At 39.0% G+C, this 17,359-nt stretch overlaps 1 protein-coding gene across 3 annotated transcripts in view; it reads left to right on the forward strand.

The window, feature by feature from the left end:
- Nucleotides 1–17,359, forward strand: part of ANKRD44 (ankyrin repeat domain 44) — a 296,495-nt gene that overhangs the window by 112,156 nt on the left and 166,980 nt on the right. The gene's annotated exons all lie outside the window — the stretch shown is intronic.

The raw sequence follows: 17,359 nt of genomic DNA on the forward strand, positions 1-17,359 counted from the left end.
CTGAACGAGTAATAAGCTCCCTGAAAACCACTAGACTGGAGGTTCTAAAGGTAACTGATAGTGACACACATGGCCCCACTCTCCTGTCTTGTGCTCTCGGCCCGCATTGCTCATGGTTCATGACTTTTAAAATTTTTCTTTCAGTCTTAAAGACCAAAATTTCTTCTCAAGACAGTACTGTTAAATTGGAATTGGCCTGGGGGTGGGGGAGGGATAAATTAGGAGTTTGGGATTAACATATACACACTAATATATATTGTTTATTATATAAAAAAAAATAAGGATCTACTGTATAGCACAGGGAACTATATTCAATATCTTGTAATAATGGAAAAGAATCTGAAAAAGAAAAAATATATCTATATATCTATACATAACTAAATATCTATGTATCTATATACAACTAAATCACTTTGCTGTACACCTGAAACTAACACATTGTAAATCAACTATACTTCAATTTAAACAAAATTGGAATTGGCTTATAAATTGGAATCTTCTTCCCATGCCTGGACTAGGTGATGTCTAAAGTCTCTTAAAACTGTGAAAGACTACAATTTTAAGATTTGCAAGTTCCATGTGATAGCAAACCCATGAACTTTATTTCTTTTTCAAAGTATCATTAACAGATATCATACCCATGTGCATGTGCGTGTGCACACACACACACACACACACACAACCATTGTCAAATAAAATCCACAGTAATTCCTCACTATCACCTAGTATCTAGTGCGTTTTCAGTTTTATTTGTTCAAGTAGTTTCAAAAGTGTCTTTTTATGGTTGGGTTGTCCCCGTGTTGATTATTTTAATGCATCTATTTTATACAACAAATGATTTTGCCAAGCAGTTAATGTTTATTATTTACCTTAATAAGATTTGGACCAAGTATATCAGTGTATTTTGCTTACTCTCTTCAGTTCCAGGATGGGAAGGGAGGATATGTGAATATACTAGAATAAATCTTGAGGTGAAAGCTAAGCTTATGTTGGCGAAGTACTTAGAATAAAAAAAAGGGGGAGAAAACCATCAAAGCTATGGTTTTTGACTGTGGGCATTAATTCAGGGGATGGTAGCCTGCTAGTCTCAAGATCCAAGGGAGAAGAAAGAAACAGTATCAACATTGTATGATGAGTTTTTTTTCCATAAACAAGACCAATTAACAGCAGTAAACTTATAATTTGTTCTTGTGTGTGTGTGTGTAGGTGCGTTGCATATATATATATATAATCTAAATATATTTATGATCACCATAATAACATTCTATTTAACATTTGTCACCATACATAATTATAAAATTTTTTTGTGTGTGATGAGAACTTTTAATTTAAGATATATTTTCTTAGCAACTTTCAAATCCGTGTAAGATCCCAGAGAGAAATCTTTGTGCACCCTCCACATAGTAGAGACGGGTATTTGGAGCTATGGAAACATTCAAATGTTCAATATGGTATTATTAGCCACTATAGCCACCAGGCTGTACATTACATTCCCATGTTATTTATTTTATAACTGGTCATTTGTACTATTACTTTTAAAAATAGAATGTATCTTTTGAATCCACCAAGAAGGGTACAATCTGACTCTTCCTAAAGAACTTTGAGTGATAAATTGAATATTCTGTCTAAACTTTGCTCAGCTTCATTCTGTCACATCAGATTCCCGAGAACACCAGAAATACAAACTATAAAGCACAGGCTTTTAAGCTTCTAGATTTTTGTGTATTTTCCCTCAGCTACATATATCTTTCTTCTTCTTTAAAAACGAATTTGATATGGGAATAAGAGACCTGAGATGTTTTGTTAGCTGAGAGACCTGTGCACCCTCTAAATTAGACCTCAGTCAGAAACTGCTGGGAGTAAGGCGGCTGCCAGCAGGGGTGGTATATTATTTGGGGCATGTGATGGGCATTATCTGATCCCATAAATAATCGCGCACACTGTTGCTGGTGTGATGACCCACTCAGCCCTCACTGAATGTTGCTACACAGGAATGCAGGCACGGTGTGGCCCAGACTTTTTAAGTTTTTAAGAGAAAATACAGGAAATCTTAAAATTGTTCAACGTTGGTTCCAAAAAAAAATTGATCCAACGTCGTTCAGGCCAAAGAAAACATATCTGTGGGCCAAATCTGGTTTGCAGGCCACCGTTTTGCTAACTGTGGATGAGCTCAGCAAATATTTAGCAGTTAAGGTTTCTTTGGCCACCTGCAAGTGGAAATCTAAAGCGTGGTCCTGAAGCGGAGGACCCAGTGTTCCAGGGAGAGCAGTGGCCTGGGTTCTGTGAGCACAGACCGCACTTCTGGCTTCCTGGCCAGCGGGGAGCATGGTGGTCCCTTCGTAGCTCTGAGACGGATGCTTTTTGTCCTGGGGGTATATGCCCATCTCTTAGCACGTGCTTGGCAATACTGTCACATCCTCCATTCCTTGTTGGACCACTGCCCAGGATGTGGGGCTGTGGTTTGGAAGCCATGACCTGTGTCCTGTAGAGAATGATTCATGAACTCCAGACGGCACTGAGCAGGCTGCAGCGATGTGACTTCATGGCCATTTACGATGTGTGAAGGCAGGTCTGGTTAGCATCATTCCTAATTGTCCTCCAGGGGACGCTCAGCAGCGGGAGGCCTCATTTCTCTAGCACTGGACCTGGAGGCCGGAAGGCCAGCCTCTGTGAAAGAGAAATCTTTCAAGGCTATACGCTGTGCACCCTCCAGAGAGTAGAGATGGGTATTTGGAGCTCTGGAAACATTCTGAGTATAATGGCATTAGTATCATTTCGCAGTTGCTAGACATTTTTACAGCACAAAGAAAAGTCTTGCAGTTAAAAGATGTGCTTTGTAAATAGCTCAAGAATGTGAACGTCTCTAGGGTAAAAGGTTATGGCTCTTTTTCCCACATTAGCTGTTAAGTTTGGGGAGAGCGTGAAAGTGGGAATAGACGAGCTACATCGTTCTCAGATGGAAAGAAGACTCAACTGGTTTGAAATTAAGATGTGAATTCAGTGCAATGGAGTTGGGGGTAGGACTTGGATTGGGGAAACTTGACAAGATCATTCTAAACTTTATCCAAAGGAATAAATATGTGAGGAAACTCTTGAAAAAGAAAATCTTTGAGGGGAGAGTATCACCAAATATATTAGAACAAATTATTAAAGTATAGCAATTGAAACAGTGTGTTACTGGCATAAGAATAAGCAAACAAATTAGTGGAACAGATTTAGTGAGTCCAGAATTAGACTCAAGTGTATATGGACATTTGGTATAAGATAAAGGAACCATTTGAAACCACTGGGATGAGAAGGATTATTTAATAAACGGTGTTGAGACAACAGGTTGGTAAAAATCTGAACCTTTCCATAATTTCTTGTACCAAGATAAATTCTAGAGGTAGGAAATAAAGCAATGAAAGTGATGGAATACAGGGGAGGTGGGGGCGGGGAAGAAATGAAATACTTTTTCAATCTCGGTATGAAGGACTTTCTAAGCATAATAGCAAAGATAAAAACCATAATGGAAAAGGTGGATACCTTTGAATATATAAAAACCATAAACTTCTGTATACTGAATCTCTATAAACAAGGTTCAAAGATAAACTGAAGATATGTACAATATATGTGAAAAGTGTTAATGTTCCTAATATATATAAAGAACTTCTGCAAATTATTTGGAAAGAGATAAACACCCAAATACAGAAATGGGCAAAGAATATTCAGAGGCCACTCATCAAGAAAACTCCAAATGGCTGAAATGTGTATGAAAGGGTGTCCAGTCTTAACCTCACCTGAGAGCTGAGAATTCTTCTAAGACAGCCAGATGGTGCCGTTCTTTACTTGTCAAATCAGCAAAGATGAAAATAAGATCTTAAGGAGGGCTTGGATGCCTTTTTGGGGAGAGTGTAACTGTACTCACCTTTGGAGGGCAGTTTGGCATCTGTATCAGCATTCAGCAGAGTCCCGCCCCTTGACAGAGCAATACCACACTGGGGAATTTACCCTAAGGGAAATCACTGGACAACTATATAACAAAAAATGGTTGTTGCTATGCAGTTTATAATAACAAGAGATTAGAAATCACCAGTAGTTTATTTCTTGAATGTGTTACAATGTATCTGTGTGTGATAATATCACGCTATTTTAAAAAGGGTGATTTTTATCAGTTTTTACCCATTACATGTATTTATAGATAGGTAAGATCTTTAAGATCTGTATTTGAGTGAAACATCCAGTTACCAGACAGCTTATATCATGTATGCATAAAAAGAAGTCCAAAAGGTTAATTATGGTTGAATCTGGGTAGTAGGATTTCTGCTTTTTTGTTTGTTTGTTTTATGTGTTGTTAATATTTTTTACATTGACCAAGTATTGTGTTGATAAATGATAAAGACCAACACATTTATATAAAAAACCCCACACGCACAAGAAAGCCAACAAACCAGATTCCAGAGTTGCTCATATTTAGTATAAGGATATGACTTTTAAAATGCACTTGTTGTATCTGTTTGGATGAGTATGGAGCACACTTCAGTGGTGTGGTACTTACTGCCCAGAGGGAAAGGCAGAGAGGTGTTCCCCCCTTTTATGACATTACAGGGGCCTTTGTCGTGGTGGTGGGAGATGTTCCCATCTCAGTCGGGTCCTTTTCTTCTACCATTGTGCTTCCCCCCTTTGGAGGAATTTCAGAAGGAACCCCCTTCATTCATATTGAAGACTGAAAATGTGTACAGATGAGATTCTAGATGACAGTAAAATAAAATAAAATTTCCCATCTTTTTACTTAGGTATATGAACTGCATTTCATATTATAAATTATGGAAAAATCATTATTGTTAGTTCCGATTAGGGTAAAAATCAAGTAAAGTTTTCAGGTACCTTTTGGATTCTTTATTTTCTGATATATCGTGAGAATATACTTGTAATCAAAAAAAAATTTAAGCTTTGTTGAAAAGAGAGAACACATATTTAAAATGAATTGGGCAAAGATAACCACTTCCAATTATTCTTAAAAGATGCTCAAATTAAAAAGATATAACGTATATTTTAGATAAATTTGTTTTGCCAGCCCTGATTTTTACCAACGATATATTGCTTTTGGTTTCAAATGTTGAATAACTATATAATTATGACAGCCAGAAGACTTCCCAGTTATAGTTTTATAGATGTATTATTATTACAACTGACTTAAAAAAAAAAAAAGAAAGAAATATGAAAAGCTTAAATATATATGTTCTTTAATTAGGGTGGAAGCCTACGGGTTGGGTAGGATTTTTTTCCCCAGGAGGTGGTATAGCTGGTTGTAGTCCTGTCATTTGCCAACTTCCTCCTTAAAGGGATGTTCCTGGCAGTCCGTCTGGGGCAGTTGTGGGTTTCTTGCGGTGTACTTTCTGAAGTCATCCTGAGTGTAACACAGGCTACCTTTTCCTTCTCCTTTAGCCCCCTTCCTAAACTCTTTCCTGGCTTTCTTACTCCCACATGCACCTAATCCAAATTTTTGATTTAACTCCTTCAAAACCAAACCTTATTTGTCTCTGCTTGGTATATATACTTCATTGGTTGGTACACAGTGCAGATCAGTTGCACCAGAATGCAGCTATAGTGTAGGAAACAAAGCACTGAGTTCAGCTCAGAGGCAGAAGCCTTGGGTTCTGTGTATCTTTGAGCCATTTAATCTACTCTGGGCTCAGTTCCCTGTCTATAAAATGAGCATGATAACAAACTTTTTATAAGGTTTTGGTTGGAGAGGTGATATGATACATGTGTATCTTTTTGGGTTAGATTTGGCTGCATTACAGAGAAAACCAATAACTGTAAAGTGGTAGCTTGTAGTAAATACAGGCTTATTTTACTAAAATTTAATGGTTTTGAATAAAATAGAAGTTTATTTATTTCCCAGATAAGACATTTATTTCTGTACGACAAGTCCAGAGATAGGCTGTCCGGGACTAGCATGATACAGGCATATTTCGGAGGCTTTGCAGGTTTGGTTCCAGACCACTGCAATACAGCGAGTATCACAATAAAGCAAGTCACATGAGTTTTCTGGTTTCCCAGTGCATATGAAAATTATATTTACATTATACTAGAGTCTATTAAGCGTGCAGTAGCATAATGTCTTAAAAGCAATGCACATAATTTAAAATTCTTTACTGCTAAAAAATGCTTAACCATCATCTGAACCTTCAGCGAGTCAGAATCTTTTTGCAGTAGTAACATCAAAGATCACAGATCACCATTACAAATACAATAATAATGGCAAAGTTTAAAATATTGTGAGTATTGCCTAAATGTGATACAGAGACATGAAGTGGGCAAATGCTGTTGGAAAAGTGGCACTAATAGACTTGCTTGACTCAGGGTTGCCACAAACCTTCAGTCTGCAAAAACATCAATATCTGAAAAGTGCAATAAAATGAGGTATGCCTGTACTTGATGACGGTAGGAGCCAGTCTTTGTCTCCTTTTGTGCTGCCATTCTTGGTAGGTGGCTTCCATCTCGTTGTCCAAAATGTCTGCTTGAGCTCCAACCATCACATCCAAATTCCAGGTAGTAGGAAGGAGGAAGGTAGAAGAAGTGTATTACCACCCCCCACCCCCTTTAGGGACACTTCCACTAAGGACACAATTGCCTGTATATTATCTAGAACTGCATCAGATGGCCATGTACTCAGCTGAAAATCATTGTCTATTATGAAAGAAAGAGATGTTGGGGCAAACCAACAGACTTTGCTATGACCTTTGAAAGAATTTTGTGACTTAGGAAATGCTCTTAGTACTATATATATGTATGTGTGTGTGTGTATGTGTGTGTGTGTGTGTATATCTCACTTATGTAATATTGCCATGAGGCGACCCATATACATTCATCTATTCACCAAATATTTATTAAATACCTGCTAGAGGTGCAGTTCTAGAGCTGATAGCCCATATATGTCCTCATATTTTCTTAGTCAATTTGCCTTATCTCCAAAAAAGCATTTGGGGATCCATGTGGCTATGATTCTCCCAGTGCCCCTGCTTTGCTGTGCATGAATGTAACATCACTACGATACCACACCCCTTTCTTTGGGAGGAAGGAGAAGGGTGACACTGGAGCGTGTTGTGCATGGCAGCTCCCTGCAGTACAGACACTGTGCGTTTCCCTCCAGCTCACAGGGGGCCTGTCTTTTGTCGTCAGTGCCTCATGTTGATTTACATCCCTTACCTTGCACATATGCCTTTCCCATACTGGATTGTCTCTTCATCATCTTCCCTCTCCCATTCAAACAGGGAACACTCACTGTTTGAAAAGGCGTGTGTTTTATTTGGGAAGCAAAGATAGGTGGATAGATAGACCAGTGGGCAGGTGGGTGGGTGGATAAACAAGCGAGCATGCATAACCTAATGGTCGGGCAGCACTGTCCAGTACTGGGGTTATTACTGTTTTTCGCGGGCCCCAGTGTGTGCAGGACCCCTAAGAAAATAGGATCTGTAGACACAAATTCAAGATACTCCATTTGGAAGGGATCTGGAGATGTCTGACATCTTTCTAATCTTCCAAGAATTGATGGTAATGGGCTTTCTTTCTTAAAAAATTTTTCTTGTTTGTTTTATTATGCAAATTTTCAAGCATTCAGAAAACAACCATGATGAGCCCACTACTGTAATGGAACAAATGTTATTATTTTGCCATATTTACTTGAAAAAATAGGAAATTTTATAGCTGTAGAGCTTTTCCCCATATGAACACACTTCTGTGTCATTCGTGTCTTTGCATTTAACACCACCTTATTGGATACACCATCCCCGAACTTCATATGTAAACAGACCCTCTCCATCAGCTCTAACCTCCTCTTGCTTGCACTTTCCCTGCCTGACGTATACAGTGCATTTATCTGCTCGTGTTCTGTCTGTCTCCCTCCACTAGCATGTCAGCTCCATGAGAGATGGGACATGGCTTTGTTCCCATTGAATCACCCTCATCTGGTACAAACTAGGAACGGGTGAACAGAGCTGAAGCCTCTTTTAAGCTTCATGACCCATCACCTCCCTCCCTGCCTCTCTCCCCAGGGGAAACCACTGTTCTGAAGTTTAAATATCCTTCCCATCCTTGTCTTTATATACTCTAATTTTATTTATACTTTTAAATCTTTGTGTCCATATATGCCAAAACAATACATGGTGTTGTGTATCTTTAAAAACATTACATATGCCAACTGTTTATATCCTCTGTAACTTGCTTTTTCATGTGTTTGAGATTTATCTATGTGGATACATGCCCACAAGAATTTACTTCATATATTTCATATTCCTACAATACTCCTTCTGGGATTCTGTCACAGCGGGTTCATTCTTGGCCAGAGACTTTTAATAACGGCTGTATCATTCTTCTCTTGTCAGGGACTTTCTGAGTCTGATCTGTGGTAACAATTGTATCTATCCTAGAAATGGGTTAAAAATTAAGATGGTAAATTTTATGTTATGTGTATTTTACTACCACTGAAAAAAATTTTTAGACTTAACAAATTGTACACTTGGAAAAAAATAAGGTAGAAGGGGGAACAATAAGGCTTGTACTCTTTGTGAAGTAAAATTACTGTTTTTTAAAAATTGAAGTAGAGTTGCGTACAATACTATATTAAACTACAGGTGTGAAATATAGTGATTCACAAATTTTAAAAGCTATACTCCATTTATAGTTATTATAAAATATTGGCTATATTCCCCATGTTGTACAATATATCCTATATCTTATTTTATACCTAATAGTTTGTACCTCTTAACCCCCTGTATTGCCCCTTCCCTCTCCCTACCAGTAACCACAAATTTACTGTCTGTATCTGTGAGTCTTCTTCTTTTTTGTTATATTCACTACTTTGTTGTATTTTTTAGATTCCACATATAAGTAATATCCTACAGTATTTGTCTTTCTCTGTCTGACTTATATCACTTAGCATACTGCCCTCCAAATCCATCCATGTTGCTGCAAATGGCAAAATTTCATTCTTTGTTATGGTTAAGTAATATTTTATTGTGTGTGTGTGTATATATATATATATGTATATATATGTGTGTATATATACATATATATATATATACATATATGTATACCACATCTTCTTTATCCATTCATTTGCTATTGGATGCTAAAGTTGCAAGTTGCTTCTATATCTTGGCAATTGTAAATAGTGCTGCTATGAACATTGAGGTTTGTGTATCTTTTCAAATTAATGTTTTTGGTTTTTTTGGATATGTACCCAGGAGTGGAATTGCTGGGTCATATGGTAGTTCTATTCTTGGTTTTTTAGGAAACCTTCATACTGTTTTCCATGGTGGCTGCATCAATTTACATTCCCAGTAACAGTGAACGAGGGTTCCCTTTTCTCTATATGCTCACCAACATTTGTTATTTGTGTTCTTTTTGATGATAGCCATTCTGACAGGTGTGAGGTGATATCTCATTGTGGTTTTGATTTGCATTTCCCTGATGTTACTGATGTTGAGCATCTTTTCATGTGCTTGTTGCATTTCCTCTTTCAAAAAATGTCTATTCAGTTCTTCTGGTCATTTTAAAATCGAGTTGTTTGTTTTTTGATGTTGAGTTGTATGAGCTGTTTATATATGCTGGATATTAACTCCTTACCAGTCGTATCATTTGCAAATATTTTCTCCCATTCAGTAGGTTGTAGATGGTTTCCTTTGCTGTGCAAAAGCTTTTAAGTTTAATTAGGTTCCACTTGTTTATTTTTGCTTTTATTTCCTTTGTTTTAGGAGACAGACCCCCCAAAATTGCTATGATTTATGTCAAAGAGTGTTCTGCCTGTGTTTTCCTCTAGGAATTTTATGGTATCTGGTCTTATATTTCAGTCTTTAATCCATTTGGAGTTTATTTTTGTTTGTGGTGTTAGGGAATGTTCTAATTTCATCCTTTTACATGTAGCTGACAAGTTTACCCAGCACCAAAGTAAAATCATTGTTAATGGTATTTTTAGAGACTTAATTTTACTCACCATTGGATACATTTAACTATAAAGTTTTCCTTTTCAAAGAATTGGATTTTATTCTTTGTACCTTCAAAACTAGAATTCCCTCAAAGAAGACATACAGATGACCAACAGGTTCATGAAAAGATGGTCAACATTACTAATCAGAGAAATGAAAATCAAAACCACAGTAAGATATCCACCTTACACCTGTTAGAATTACTATTATCAAAAGGACAAGAGGTAACAAATGCTGGCGAGGATGTGGAGAAAAGGGAACCAACTCTTCTACACTGTTAGTGGGAATATAAATTGGTACACCCTCTATGGAAAACAGTATGGCGGTTCCTCAAAAAATTAAAAATGGAACTACCGTGTAATCCAGCAATCCCACTTCTGGATATATATCCAGAGGAAAAGAAATCATTGTCTTGAAGAGATATCTGCACTCCCATGTTACTAGCAGCATTATTTACAATAGCCAAGGTGTGGAAAACAAATTAAGTGTCTGTGGATGGATGGATGGCTAAAGCAATGTAGATGGATGGATGGCTAAAGCAAATGGCTAAGGCAAACACACACACACACACACACACACACACACACACACACACACACACACACTGGAATATTAATCAGCCTTAAGAAAAGAAGGAAATCCTGTCATTTATAACAACATGGATGAACCTGGAGGATGTTATGCTAAATGAAGTAAACCAGACAGAGAAAGACAAATATACATGGTATCACTTTCATGTGGAATCTTAAAAAAAAAAAAAAAGGTGACTATGTGAGGTGATAGATGTGTTAACCTGATGGGGGAATCTTTTCACAATGTATATGTATAATCAAATCATCACACTGTACACTTTAAATATCTAAATTTTTGCCAATTATATATCAATAAAGCTGAAAAAAGGAGAAAATATAATTCCCTCAGAGCTAAGTCACGTATTTCAGTGTATAGTTCTCCCATATTAGAGAACCTCTAATGGCTTTTCTCTTAAGGAGAGAAAACTTGAGAACAAATATGTTGAATTGCCCCAAAGTAATGTTCAAAATTCTTGGCCTCTGATAAGATTCTAAATGTCAGAGAAGTCTGTCTTTGCTAAAGCGTGACAACTTGACTTCACACATGGGTACAGATTAACTGCAGAGCCTGGGTTTTCTTTAGGACACATTTCAATATCCTCTTTCCAAGCTTCCTATTTGAAAGAATACCTGTTAGAGGACAAGACTATTTATAAAGGGCTTTGCAGATATAATTGTAGGCATGATTGGAAAAATTAAGGAAGATTTATCACCCGTAATTTTAAATAATGACTGAGTAGTCCTTGGCTAAATGTGAAACTATTCTAGAAAGATCATGTGATTGACCCTGTTTTTCATTTTACTCCTAAGAATGCATCCGGGCTACCCAATGGGTATCTTGTTCCTAGAGATATAGTCAGATTTATTTAGCTACTTACCAATTTCAAAACAGTTCCTGTTACTGCATTTCCTAAATTTGATTGGTACAGTTCCCTGAACCCTACTAAAGATGAATATTTAACCACAATATTTAAGACTCATCTGGCAGTTAAATTAACTATCTCATTGTGGCTGTTTCACTTCAGTTCAGTTTATTGAACATCTACCATATTCCCACCACTGTACCAGGGGCTGGGACTGGAAGATGAATAGATCAGGGTTCCGGTCCTCCTGGATCACATAATCAGGTGACTGAGATATTTGTCCAAGTTATCAAAGGAAATGGCCAATGCTACAACAGAAGTCGAATCATCCTGTCACTGCACGCTCCTTGTGTGGCCAGGAAGGACTCTGGGAGCAAGAAATTACTACTCTCAGCAACAGTGTCAGGAAGTGCATGGGGAGGTGCAGAGGTGGCGCTGATGCTCCCACCAGCTTTTAAACCCACCCACCACCTTCAACTTCCTTCTCCATGCTGCCAATAACAACAATGATAATAATAGTAATTTTTGATTTGGGCAGTTGATGTTTTCTCAGTCTTGTATAAAGTAGGACTAAAAACATCTTTAGAAACTTTTTGTTTTATTGACTTGAAAAACAGACTTTATGTTTAGTAGCAATTTTAGGTTCACAGCAAAATTGAGCAGAGGATACCCTCTGTCATGTATGCACAACCTCCTCCACTATCAGCGTCCCCGGACCAAGTGGTACATTCATTATGATCTGTGACCTTACATTGACACATCATTTCCCCTCAAAGTCCACAGTTTAAGATTTACTGTTGTACATTTTGCAGGTTTTGATAAATGTATAAGGACATGTATCTGCAGTTGTAGCGTATAGAATCGATTCACTGCCCTAAAAATCCTCTGCGCTCTGCCTGTTCATCCCTCCCGGCCTCTGCTTTATTGAACTTTACCTGTAACCTAAGTAAGAACAGTTGACCTGAAATGCAAGAAGGGCTCCAGCTAGACTGTCACACCAAAGCCCTCCCAAGCCCATCACCCTGAGTATGTTAGCTCCTTTAGCCATCAAGCGCCTCCATTTGAGACCTGCTGTATTTAGCACAAATGCCAGCAGTTTATGTCATAGTCTGTGGCATTAAATTTTGCAGTTTTAGAACCAATGACTGTGGTAGATGTGTTGACTGCCAACTCTTTGGTCACCATTTTCCCTCTCCCAACACACCTTGACCACCCTCGTCTTTATAGAAAGGTCGGAAGTCTCCAAATAGAATCGCCTTTGTACTCCTGAGGGTTGGGGTGTCTTCTGTGCTCCAGACATCTGATTACAGTACAAACAGATCTATTTGCTTTTAAGGAAGCACGTGTTTTCTGTGTTCAACTGAGCTTGTAAAATTTCATTGAGAAGCTAATTATTAGCCCTGATTAAGTAAACACTGGATGTTTGGCATGAATATTTTAACTTCCAGTTTCCAAGCTGGATCAGCCGTCTCAAGGTTACTGAGTGTCAGCTGGGACCAATCATTTTTCAGTCACCTGTGCAGTTTTCCGCTTCATCATTAGAGAAACCCTACTACCACCCCTGTGTAAACGAGGAAGAGAACTAAGGCTCTCCCAGAGCCCCGGATACGAAGCTGGCTCTCTGATGCTCATTAGAAGACTTCTCTCTTGCAGTTTAAGTAGTGACTCTCATTGCCGCCTGTTCCAGGGCAGGACAGGAGACTAAATGCTGCTCCTCTTTCTAATTCAACTTGAAATTGCCACCGTTTTCTAGCCCTCCATATTTGCCTTTATAAACATTGCAGGCTTTAACAAAGATCAGATTTCTTTTTACTGATATTAAAAAATATGTAGGAAGATGCGTTTAATATTAAACTTTTATTTTCAAATCTCAGAAAGAGCAAAAGAGATAAAGATGCACAAAGCTGAAAGCAATTGCCGCCAGTGATTCACACATTATGAATATCACTGTGGGCCCAAGGAATTGGAATGGTGTTAGAAAGATTTTCCCTGGGGAAGAATACATTATGACGTTTTCCAAAATGTGTTTCTCAGAGTCCAGAACAAATCTGACTAGTGTTTGAAAGGGGCGAAAAAGAAGTTTTGTGGATAAATAAAATTGGGAAGTACTTCTACTGTAAATTTCCTAGTGTTTTAGTGATTTACAAAATATATTGCCATATCAAAGGCTCTGGGAATTCCTGACGTAAGGAAACCTGTTTAACTTTCTTCAACACAGTGTTTTTCAAATTCGTTTGACTTGAAATGCCTACTTTTTTTTTTTTTTTTTTTGAATTTTAACCTTAACACCTGGGACCAATCCTCAGAACCAGTGGAATATACTTACACTTTGGGATGTACTATTGTAGAATGAGAGTCTCTGGAATGTGGTACTTGAACTTGAGTGCACATCAGAATCCTGGAGTATGTGTTAAAATACAGGTTGCCAGGCCCCACCCCCATAGTTTCTGATTTGGGAGGTCCCAGGTGTGGCTTGAGAATCTCTTTCTAATGAGTTCCTGGATGATGCTGATGCTGCCAGTCAGGGACCACACTTTGAGAACCAGTAGTCATGCTAAAACTAGAAGGAAAACCAAGTTACGAGGGGTGGGGGTGGTACCACAGGTGCGCTGCTGTGCAGTATACTCATTCAACATACCCTGTATGTCAGGCACCATGCTAGGTGCTGGGGATGCATCAGTGGTGGACACAAGCCTGGTCCTTGCATTCAGGAGTCTACAGTGTAGTGGAGAGTGGGTAGGCAACAGGGTAAGAGAATGAGTCATAGGTCCCTATAAATTGAGAAGACTCCTGTGAAGGAAGCCAGCGGTGTATGTGCTATGATGCTGAATAAAAGGTGGTCGGGAAAGATCTCTCTGAGGCAGGAGGGACATTTCAGCTGAGACTGGTTGCGAGAAACTGGGGGCCATGGGAAGATGGGGATAATGTTTCAGTCTGGATAAAACCATGAGGGGTCGAGGGGAGAGCGGCAAGTTCTGAGAATAGAAAGAAGGCCAATTTGGCTGGAGGACAGTGAGTTAGAGAGAGTGGAAGAAAAGAGGAGACAAGGAAGGGCCAGGTCATCAGAGTTGAAAGAGAGTTTGGGTTTTATTCTAAATGCAAAAGGTTCTGATGAATGTTTTTTAAATATTTAAAATATGTGTGAGGGAAGGATTGTGAGGAGGAAGAGCAGAAGCTGTGAGACCAGCAAGAAGACCATAGCTGGAGTCAGGGTAAAAATGATGTGCCTGACGGAGGACGGTAGCTGTGGTCCAGCTGCCACTCACTCGTGAGCTCTAGGAGGCGCCACTCACATGGATTACCTGTGGCCACTAGAGATGGAGGGATGCGGATGGCTTCCACGAATATGGTAGAGGTAGATCCTATAGGACTTGATGATGGGTTAAATGTGAGTGGCAAGGAAGAGAGAGGCGCCAAGAATGACTCCTGGGCTCCTGGCTTGAGCAACAGAGACGAGGAAGAGCTGGAGGAGGAGGAAGAGGGGTCAGTTCATGTCTGTGAGAGGGGATGGAACTAAACAGTTACTTTCCAGGGGACAGTGAATGGACCGTAGCCAGCATTATTTTGCAAATATAGTAACTGTTTGCTGGTACACAAAAGACATGATACTGGGATTTAATAAATAGTCTTATTAGAGAGTTGCTCTATATATTGTATATCAATGTTGCCTGGTTGCTCTGAATCAGAAGACAAATAAGGCCATTTAACACTACACATAATGTTGTCTTTCTCTAATAATTCAGAGAACACTTCAGAACCTCACAGAGACTGTTACTATTGCTGTGTAACAAACCACCCCACAATTCAGTGGCATAAAACATCTGTTTTATTATGCCCATGGATTTTGTGGGTTAGAAATTCAGACAGAGCACAGTGGGATAGCTTCTCTCTGTTCCATGGTGTCTGGGTTCAGCTGGAAAGACTTGTCAGCTGGGGGGACTTGATGGATGGGGGCTGGAATCATCTGGAGATGTCTTCACTCATGTGCCTGGTGGTTGATGTTGGCTGCTAGTCTGAGCACCTCCACGTGGGCTCTCCATGTGGCTGGGGCCTCATAGCAGGGCATCTACAGGGTAGGTGAACTGCTGATGTGGCAGCTCAGGACTCTAAAGGCGGGTCATCATTGCAAAGATCTTGAATCTCTAAATTACAGGGACCAGGTAGCTGAATTGTGTTCTGCCTAATAGAATGGTGGATAAGAAAGAAGTGACTGTGCTCAGTTTCCTGCCTGGGGGAGAATTTGGCTCTAGGGAAGAAAAGCTCAGGGAAGAGGAAGAGCTGGCTGTTTTATATTAAACCAGATGACAAGAATATTCTACTTTGGCTGTGAGCCAGTCATGTGATAAACAAATATTTTTCCAGCCTCTTCCACTTGCCCAGCCCTCAGAGATGAAGCAACCAAGCATAGTTCATGCTTATCAGATAAGAGGATGTTTATAAACTAGGACATATAAGAACGGGTTTGAATTATTTAAAAACATTACCTGGACACAGATTTCCTAAGACCTCTATTCTTAGATCCACTCTGGTGACCTTCATCCATGAAGTAGCAATGCAAATGCTTCCTTAAGAAATTATTCTCAATATGGATCTCGGGTAGCCTTTGATGACTGGAAGACACCAGTCTGAGTTGGCTGGTCTAGCCCCAATATCCTTGATCTAAGGCAGTAGATTCCAAAACGGGAGAATAGGCATCCCAGAAAGTGTACAGGATGATCCCTTGAGGGCAATGGAACATCTACTTCTATTTCTTAAATCAATGTATATTTTTGTGAATCTTATAGAATATTAAAAATGTAAATATGTGTATATGTGTATAATGTGTATATGAAATTTATGATTGACCAGTTTGAAAAATTATTTTGTTTGTGCTCAGAGAGTTTTTTGCTGATGGAGCACTGCTTAAAGGCATGTTTGACCATTTATACCTTGTAGCTAATGCTTTTCAAACTTTATCGTGCATATGCACCACCCAAAGAAACCTGATTTTTTTTCAGATCAGAGCAAGAGTGATTAGAATTTGGGGAACTGATTCACACTAAGCTCACAAGAGAACAATTTATAAACCAAAGCCAAATTTATTAATTTCCAATAGCTTGAAAACTAGACCTATCATTTATACATGTTATGCTTTTGTTTTTTGACAAAGTAATTTATCTCAGGATATGAAATATCAGACAAGATAGGTGTCTTTTAGAGCCAGAACTGCATTTCCTGAGCTTCTCTAGTATGTGGGGCTCTTATATATGGCCTCCTGATTACCACTCTATTCATAGCTCACCTAGCTCACAGGTACTCACCCACAGGAAATTAGTTGCATCATGTGACTTGCTCACTGTGGTTGGTGTTTATTCCACCTTTCTGTCACCCTGGTAATTACAAGTGGCTCTGGCAGCAATCAGATTCTGTTCAAAGATGAAAGGCTTGTCTGGTCAGCTCATCTGTCAGGTGACACAATAATGTTAAGATTTATTTTGATTTCCTTCATCTGATCTTGTACATCTTCAGTCACAAGACCTACTAGAGAGGTCTTATCTGGTCCTTGGACATCGTGATTTCCCTGGAATTTAGGTGAGAATGGGTGGGACACCTTATCGTTCCCCACCTCTGTCCCACCCTGTCTTCTTTCTCTCTTTCCATCACTCAGACAGAATGGGCATGTTGGGGGAAAGAGTGAAAACATGGAATAAATAATACAGGCAACATTTACTGAGTGCTAACCATATACTAGGAACTGTGCTTTATTAGCGTCTTTTCGTTCCATCTCACAAATCCCCATTTTACAGAGAAAGCAACGGAGGCTCAGAAGAGAGTAGGTAATTTGCCTGAGGTCACATGGCTCGAGGTGTCAGGGCCAGGATTTGAACCCGGTCCTTCTACTTCCAGAGCGCACTGTTGCAGCTAAAATCCCAGGGAGAGTCATCTAAGTGCAATTAAATTTTAGGGACCAGGG

This window comes from Camelus bactrianus, chromosome 5, assembly GCF_048773025.1.
Source record: "Camelus bactrianus isolate YW-2024 breed Bactrian camel chromosome 5, ASM4877302v1, whole genome shotgun sequence".
Taxonomy (NCBI): Eukaryota; Metazoa; Chordata; class Mammalia; order Artiodactyla; family Camelidae; genus Camelus; species Camelus bactrianus.